The following is an 8,755-nucleotide window of genomic DNA, read 5'->3' on the forward strand; positions in this document are numbered from 1 at the left end:
TCAATTCTGTAAAACAGTGACATGGAGAGGAAAAAAAACCACCCTAACCTTTTCACTTAGTACATTGTTTCTGGCAACTGTTGCTGAATGAAAACAAAAGAAAGTTACAGGGAAATGCTACAAAATAAAATAAAATTAACCAAATGAAAGGCAGTGTGAGCTCTACAGAGGATTATTACAAAAGCTAGCCGACTTTTTTATAGGATTTAGAAATGTTTTCATCCATATTCACAAACTATATTTTTTAACTTTAAGTTACTAAAATAAGGTGGCTAGTTTTCTATATTCAGTTGTTTGTTTGCTGGCTCTTTGAAATGTCCAGTGTCTATATGTTAATTCTTCTACCACCAGGAAAGACAGCATGATCCAGAGAACCTCAACATGCCATTCTCTGAAACGTGTTAGAAATGCTATCATAAGGAAGTTTTCTCCACCAATTTTAATAGTCTGTATGACCTTCTCCCTCACAACCCCAGTGGCAACCTCTCAGGAAAGAACCCTTCCAGATTTTCACAGAGAACATCTTCTCCCTCGCGCAGCCAGCCCTGAGGTCACAGTAAAGGATATCCCTGTGAAGCCTGCAGCCCACAAAGAAAATACCTTCTGGGGACAGAATTGTTGAAAACACACTTCCCCCTAGAGGCAGAAAAGATGAAAGAATATTACACAGAGTTCAGAACATTTCTGTAATTTAATGAGTATTGAGGTTTTAGTTTTAACATATAGCTGATGTTTCTAGAGGGAATCATTCAAGACCTGGGAGAGAAATCAGTGAATGCCAAAAAATTAAATTACAACTTTGCCTCTGGGTTTTAGCTTTCCTTAGCAGGGAATCTATTCATTGACCCCTTTTCTTCTATTTTACAAATCTGTGATATTTTTTCCAGCACTATAAATAATAGAAATTACATATTTTTTCTATTTAAATTTATGATTCAATTTCACCAAAAACTGCGGCTAAAGATGGCCTTGAGGGATTCTTTTGAAAACAGCTCTAACAGACTTACTTCCTTAAGGTCAGATTTGTTTCTGTCTTACTGTTCCCGCTTCACGTACCCATTAGCCATGATCTCTTTTTACTTCTTTGAAGATGTCCTGAGACATAAGACGTTAGAAAGACTTCTGAAAACTGTAGACCTACTGCCCTGGTGTAACCTGAGTACTGAGCTGGGGCCGGGCTTCCCAGGGGCATCCTGGGGAAAGAGCGCCCCCATAGAACCCTCCATGCGCATAGGCAGGTTATCACCTCACCTGTTTGACCTTCAGTGTCCTCCCTGGCCTCAATTTTCTCGCTTCTACGTGGGAGATAATAATATTGTCCTGGTGTTGCAGAAGTAAGGACGAGAAAAAACAGATGCAGCGTGCTTTGTATACAGCAGGAAAATAAATGGCAGCTCTCCTTATTAAATTCCCTTCAATGCCTGGTAAAGAGTACTACACCAAGTAAGTGTTCAATAAATGGTTATGGGGATGGGTAGTAAGGAGGGCCCATATTGCATGGTGCACTGGGTGTTATACGCAACTAATGAATCATCGAACTTTACATCAAAAACCAGGGATGTACTACTATATGGTGACTAACATAATATAATAAAAAAATATTAAAAATAAATAAATAAATGGTTATGGAATGAAGGAATTAATTCAAAACCCAAAACGGTGTGGCTTTTGTGTAACTTGCTTGGAATTATCTATCACCTGATCACCAAACCTTACTGTTCGTTTGGTGACAGTGGCTTCCCTGGGGGAACACTTGTGGCAATCACTGTGATACTGGCCCTGGATTCCCAACCTCAGATATTTCCTGGTAAGCTTGAGATGAGAGCTTGTTCAATATTCTTCCCTCTGCACAGTGGAGCAAAGAGAGCAGGAGCTGATGTTTGCCACCCACAGCTGCCGTTCCCATCTTAAAGGCTCCTCCAGAAAGTCAGGCTGCCCCCAGCCTCAGAGAACTAAAGGGAGCAAGGGAAGCCAAGGATACACCAGAGTGGTTTCTTTAAAAGAAGGAGGAAATAGAGAAGCTGCCCAGAGGGTCAGGACTTTGGGGATGGGGAAGCAAGAGGCGGATTATATGGAAGAACAAAGAGGATTGTGCTGGAAGGAAATTTTTACTTTCTAGATTGTGGACATTATCACAAATAATGAGAAAAGAATAAAATGCATCCTAATTTACTAAATACCCAGGTAACAAAAATGTCAGGCCCAGGGCTTAATGCTCTTGTCCAATTCAGCAAACCTTTTAAGATACTTACAGTGTGCCAAGACTATGGTGTTCTATGGCTTAATTAAACCTACTGTATCAGACATTCATTTGTTTTGTTTGGGGCTATGATCTGACCCAAGTTACACTTACTTCTGTGTGATAGAAAACCACTTTATAACACTCAACTGTGCTACGTTTTGGAGAAACATTATCAGGACAAATTTATATCAAATTTCAAAAACATCTTATAAAAATAATTTTCCTGGTGTTATTACATCACAATATGGAACGATTTATACTCTCAATCAATGAGCATTAATCTATTAGAATACAGACTTCATGAGGACTGAGGGTTTTTTCTTTAATCCTGCATTCCTTCCTTCAAGAAGGATACAGCAGGCACTTAAAATTGTCTCATCAACAATAAATCCAAAGAATACAAATTTCCCATAAAACAGAATTTAGAAGAGAAACAATGAAGCAATGAAAGGAAAAAAGAGATAATTCAAAGAGAAATTTGCTCATAGATACAAACTCATATATATAAACTTCTAAATCCATAATTTTCAAAACATTCAGATATGAGCATGTTGCATTTCTGATATGCAGACAACGTAAGAGGCCAAAAATCCTAAATACCAATTTTAAGAGGTCTTAACACATTGATACACCAGCATCTCATCACTCATACTCAATTCTTAATTATTTCCATGCTAATGGGAAAAATGCAGTATCTTAAAAAAAATCAGTACATTATCTTTTGTAATGCTATGAACAGGAATTTAAGGTGATGAGGAAAATTTTTGTTACACTATGTGCAATGTTGTGAGATATAATTTTTTATTTCTTTCCAGCAAGTACATTCCACTAGGTATTAAATCTTGGATAGCTGATACATGAGACTAAAATAGAATAGAATGCCATGAGGAAAACATCAGGAAAATTCTTGACATTTGCCCTCTCATATTTTCAGTGATCATGTTGTGACATCAAATTTCGCCATGACACTAGTGGAGAAAATTGTTTCTTCAAGCTGACATTGTTACTTTTCAATTGTTGGTAATTCCTTTGACACTGAATGTTCTTTTTTCCTCTTCATCCATCCTACACAAATATTCTCTTTTCAGCCGTTCTCCTCTCTCTCCCTTTACTAACTGCCTAGGGAAAACAGTAAAGATTATTTTAACCTGAATACATTGCATTGCACACTCTTGGAAGTCTCAAGGTATGACATGCAAATGACCTTCCTTCTACTTGAGCAATCTCTCATATTCAAACGTATGCAAGCATACAAACGGTCTCAAATTGCAAATCATTCATGTTGTAGTAGATCACTGTTGAGGGTTTTTTCACCTCAGGTACAAATTTTTTAATTAACCATAGCATCAATTCTAGGCACATTCAATCTGGCACATATCAATCTGCAAGATTCTTTTCTTAATTTCTCTCCTTCAACGTTCTCGTCACATTCCTTTCACTCCACGGGATCCTCTTTATGTGTTTAATATACACCACAGATAGGTCTTAGATTCTTGAAAAAGAGTGTTTCTTGGGCATGTCTGTATCATTCCAATAGAGAAATTGCATTATGCTATTTCTTATTTTCACAGAGGTAACACGAATAGACCTTAACTATTAGGTGAAAAATTTATATCATTACTTTCGTTTAATTTTTAGAACTGGTCATCTTTTTTTCCAACTTTATTGAGGAATAATTCTCAAGCATAATTATGCATATTTAAAGTGTAAAATGTGAGGTACATACACATTGTGGACTAGTTACCAAGATCAAGATAATTAAGGCATACATCACCTCATATAGAGTTAGCTCTTTTTGTGTGTTTGGTGAGAATGCTAAAAATCTCTTAGCAACTTTCAAGTATACAGTCCTGTATTATTAACTATAGTCACCACGCTGTACTTCATTCTCAGAACTAATTCTTGTTATAACTGGAAGTTTATACCTTTTGACCTACATCTCCCTATTTCCCCCTCCCCCCAGCACCTGGCAACTACTATTTTATTATCTGTTTCTATGGAATTGGCTTTCTCTTTTATTATATATATATAAGTGATACCATACAGTCTTTGTCTTTTTCTGTCTGGCTTATTTCACTTAGCATAATGTCTTCCAGTTTCATCCATGTTGTTGCCAATTGCATGATGTCCTTCTTTTTATGGCTGAATACTCCATTATATATTCATTGTAATATTACATTATATATGTACATGTATATATACACATATATATGTAGGCAAATATGTATATACAAATGTATCTCACATTTTTTTAATCCATTCATCCATTGAAGGACATTTAGGCTGTTTTCCTATCTTTGCTCTTGTGAATAATGCTGCAGTGAACACGGGAGTGCAGATATCTCTTCAAGATACTGATTTCATTTTCTTTGGATAGATTACCAGAAGTGGGATTGCTGGATCATATGGTAGCTCTATATTTAATTTTTTGAGGAACTGCCATACTGTTCTCATCATGGCTACACAAATTTACATTCCCACCAACAGTGTATAAAGGTTCCCTTTTCTCCATATTTTCATCATTTCTCTCTTGTCTTTTTGATAAAAGACATCCTAATAAATACGAGGTGATATCTCATTGTGGTTTTGATTTGCATTTCCCTGATGATGAGTGATGTTGAGCATTTTTTCATATACCTACTAGACATTAACTTCTATATTTTCTTTGGACATAATGTCTATTCGTGTCCTTTGCTCATTTTTAAATTGGATCATTTACTTTTTTTGCTATTTTGTATGGGCTCTTTATATTTTGGATATTAAGCCCTTATCAGATACATGGCTTACAAATATTTTCTCCCCTCCCATAGGTTGCTTTTTCAATTTATTTATGGTTTCTTTTCTTTGTTTGTTTGTTTGTTTATCTGAGAGAGAGCACAAAAGGGGAAAGTGTCGGAGGAAAAATCAGACTCCCCACTGAGTCAGGAGCGCGACCCAGGGCTTGATCCCAGGATCTTGGGATCCTGACCTGAGCTGAAAGCAGACACTTAACTGACTGAGCCACCCAGACACCCTCACTAATGGTTTCTTTGGCTGTATAGAAGCTCTTTAGTTTGATGTGTCCAACTTGTTTGTTTTAGCATTTGTTGCCTGTGCTTTTGGTGTCCTATTCAAAAAATCATTACCAAGACCAATGTCAAAGAGCTTTTACCCTGTTTTCTTCTATAATTTTTGTGGTTTTCAGGCCTGACATGTAAGTCTTAAATTCATTTCAAGTTAATTTTTGTGAGTGGTGAAAGATAGGGTTTCGATTTCATTCCTTCGCACGTGGATATCCAGTTTTCCCAACATCATATTAAAGAGGAAAAAACATCCAGTGGAAAAAAGACAGTCTCTTCAATAAATGGCACTGGGAAAATTGGACAGCTGCATGCAAAAGAATGGAACTTGACCACTCTCTCACACCATACACAAAGATAAACTCCAAATGGATGAAAGACCTCAATGTGAGACAGGAATCCATCAAAATCCTAGAGGAGAACATAGGCAGCAACCCCTACAACATCAGCCACAGCAACTTTTTTCATGACACATCTCCAAAGGCAAGAGAAACAAAAGAAAAAATGAATCTGTGGGACTGCATCAAGATAAAAAGCTTCTGCACAGCCAAAGAAACAGTCAAAAAAACTAAGAGGCAGCCCACAGATTGGGAGCATATATTTGCAAATGACACTGCAGATAAAAGACTGGTATCCAAGATCTACAAAGAACTTCTCAAACTCAATACACAAGAAACAAATAAACAAATCATAAAATGGGCAGAAGATATGAACAGACACTTTTCCAATGAAGACATACAAATGGCTAACAGACACATGAAAAAATGTTCAAAATCATTAGCCATCAGGGAAATTCAAATCAAAACCACAGTGAGATACTACCTTATGCCAGTTAGAATGGCAAAAATTGACAAGGCAAGAAACAACAAATGTTGGAGAGGATGTGGAGAAAGGGGATCCCTCCTACATTGTTGGCGGGAATGCAAGTTGGTACAGCCACTCTGGAAAACAGTGTGGAGGTCCCTTAAAAAGTTAAAAATTGAGCTACCCTATGATCCAGGAATTGCACTACTGGGTATTTACCCCAAAGATACAGACGTAGTGAAGAGAAGGGCCATATGCACACCAATGTTCATAGCAGCAATGTCCACAATAGCTAAATTGTGGAAGGAGCCAAGATGCCCTTCAACAGATGACTGGATTAAGAAGTTGTGGTCCATATATACAATGGAATATTACTCAGCTATCAAAAAGAACGAGTTCTCAACACTTGCTACAACATGGACGGCACCGGAGGAGATAATGCTAAGTGAAATAAGTCAAGCAGAGAAAGACAACTATCATATGATTTCTCTCATCTATGGAACATAAGAACTAGGATGATCAGTAGGGGAAGAAAGGGATAAAGAAAGGGGGGGTAATCAGAAGGGGGAATGAAACATGAGAGACTATGGACTATGAGAAACAAACTGAGGACCTCAGAGGGGAGGGGGGTGGGGGAATGGGATAGACCGGTGATGGGTAGTAAGGAGGGCACGTATTGCATGGTGCACTGGGTGTTATACACAACTAATGAATCATCGAGCCTTACATCGGAAACCGGGGATGTACTGTATGGTGACTAACATAATATAATAAAAAAATCATTAAAAAAAAAAAAAAGGCTGAGATTTCGGAGAGGCAAAAAAAAAAAAAAAAAAAGAAGATGTGGTCCATATATACAATGGAATATTACTCAGCCATCAAAAAGAACGATTTCTCAACATTTGCTGCAACATGGACGGCACTGGAGGAGATAATGCTAAGCGAAATAAGTCAAGCAGAGAAAGACAATTATCATATGGTTTCACTCATTTATGGAACATAAGAAGTAGGAAGATCGGTAGGAGAAGAAAGGGATAAAGAAAGGGGAGGGTAATCAGAAGGGGGAATGAACCATGAGATACTATGGACTCTGGGAAACAAACTGAGGGCTTCAGAGGGGAGGCGGGTGGGGGAATGGGGTAGTAAGGAAGGCATGTATTGCATGATGCACTGGATGTTATATGCAAGTAATGAATCACGGAACTTTAAAAAAATAAAATAAAATAAAATAAAATAAAATAAAATAAAATAAAATAAAATAAATAAAAATAAAAATAAAGAGACTCTCCTTTCCCCATTGGGTGTCCTTGCTGCCCTTGTCAAAGATTAGTTGACTGTAGCTGCATGGGTCTTCTGGGCTCTCAATTCTGACCCCCTGGTTTGTGTGTCTGTTTCTATGCCAGAACCATACTGTTTTGATTATTATAGTTTTGTAATATAGTTTGAAATCAGGAACTGTAATACTTTAACTTGTTCTTTCTCAGTATTTTTTTGGCTTAGGGGTCCTTTGAACCCTTAGGGGGTTCATAAAAATTTTAGGATAGTTTTTGTTATTTCTGTGAAAAATGCCATTGGAATTTTGATAGGGATAGCACTGAATCTGTAGATTGCTCTCAGTTGTGTGGACATTTTAACAATATTAATTCTTCTAGTACAAGTACATGGGGTATCCTTTCCATTTATTCTGTCCGCAATTTCTTTCATCAATGTCTTATAGTTTTTAGTGCACAGCAATTTCACTTGCTCAGTGAAATTTATTCCTAAGTATTTTATTGTTTTTTATGCCACCACACATGGGATTCTTTTTTTTCTCTTTCAGATAGTTTACTGTTAGTGTATAGAAACACATAACTGGGTTTTTATATGTTGATTGTGTGACCTGCAACTTAGCTGAATTCATTTCTTCATTTATTAACTGAGTTCTAACAGTTTTCAGTGGAATCTTTAGGTTTTCTTTACGTAAGATCATGTCCACTGCAGAGATAATATTACCTCTTCCTTTCCAACTTAGAGGTCTTTCTTTTCCTTGCCTAATTGTTGTGACTAGGACTTCCACTATTACGTTAAATAGAAGCGGTGGCAGTGGACATCCTTTTCCTATTCCATCTTAGAGGAAAGTCTTAACTTTACACCATTGAGTATGATGTTGGCTGTGGGCTTGTCATATTATAGACTTTATTATGTCAGTGCAGTGACAGCTCTAGCCCTGGGGAGGGAACACAGCAGTGGGGATTCTGGGCAGCTCCATCAGATGGTTTCAGTATTGGTGAGGACTGTGGGCATCCTCAGGAGCAAAGGCTGCAAAGGCAGTGAGGCTTACCAGGGTTCTCCTGCTCTCCTTTTCCCCTGTGGGGTAAAATCCCTCTAACGGGATCCCTCTTGGTGCTGAGCTATTTTGGACAGGGGGATGGGATGACACAGGTAAAATATTCCTTACTCTTTTCTATGTGTACTCTTTTCAACATCCTCAGTTTTTGAGCTCTGCAGAGTTCCTGCTGCTCCTTCATTACAGTCCAGAGTCTTCCCAGAGCCATTTTCATCAGTTGTTCACTTACTGCTTTTTCGGTTTGTTTTGTGGGGTCCTAGAGCATCAGGACCTTCTAGCCTGCCACGTTGCTGAACTACGCTGTTACTTTTGAATGCTGCATAG

This window comes from Ursus americanus, chromosome 15 (assembly GCF_024610735.1).
Source record: "Ursus americanus isolate L20-20 chromosome 15, mUrsAme1.1.p, whole genome shotgun sequence".
Taxonomy (NCBI): domain Eukaryota; kingdom Metazoa; phylum Chordata; class Mammalia; order Carnivora; family Ursidae; genus Ursus; species Ursus americanus.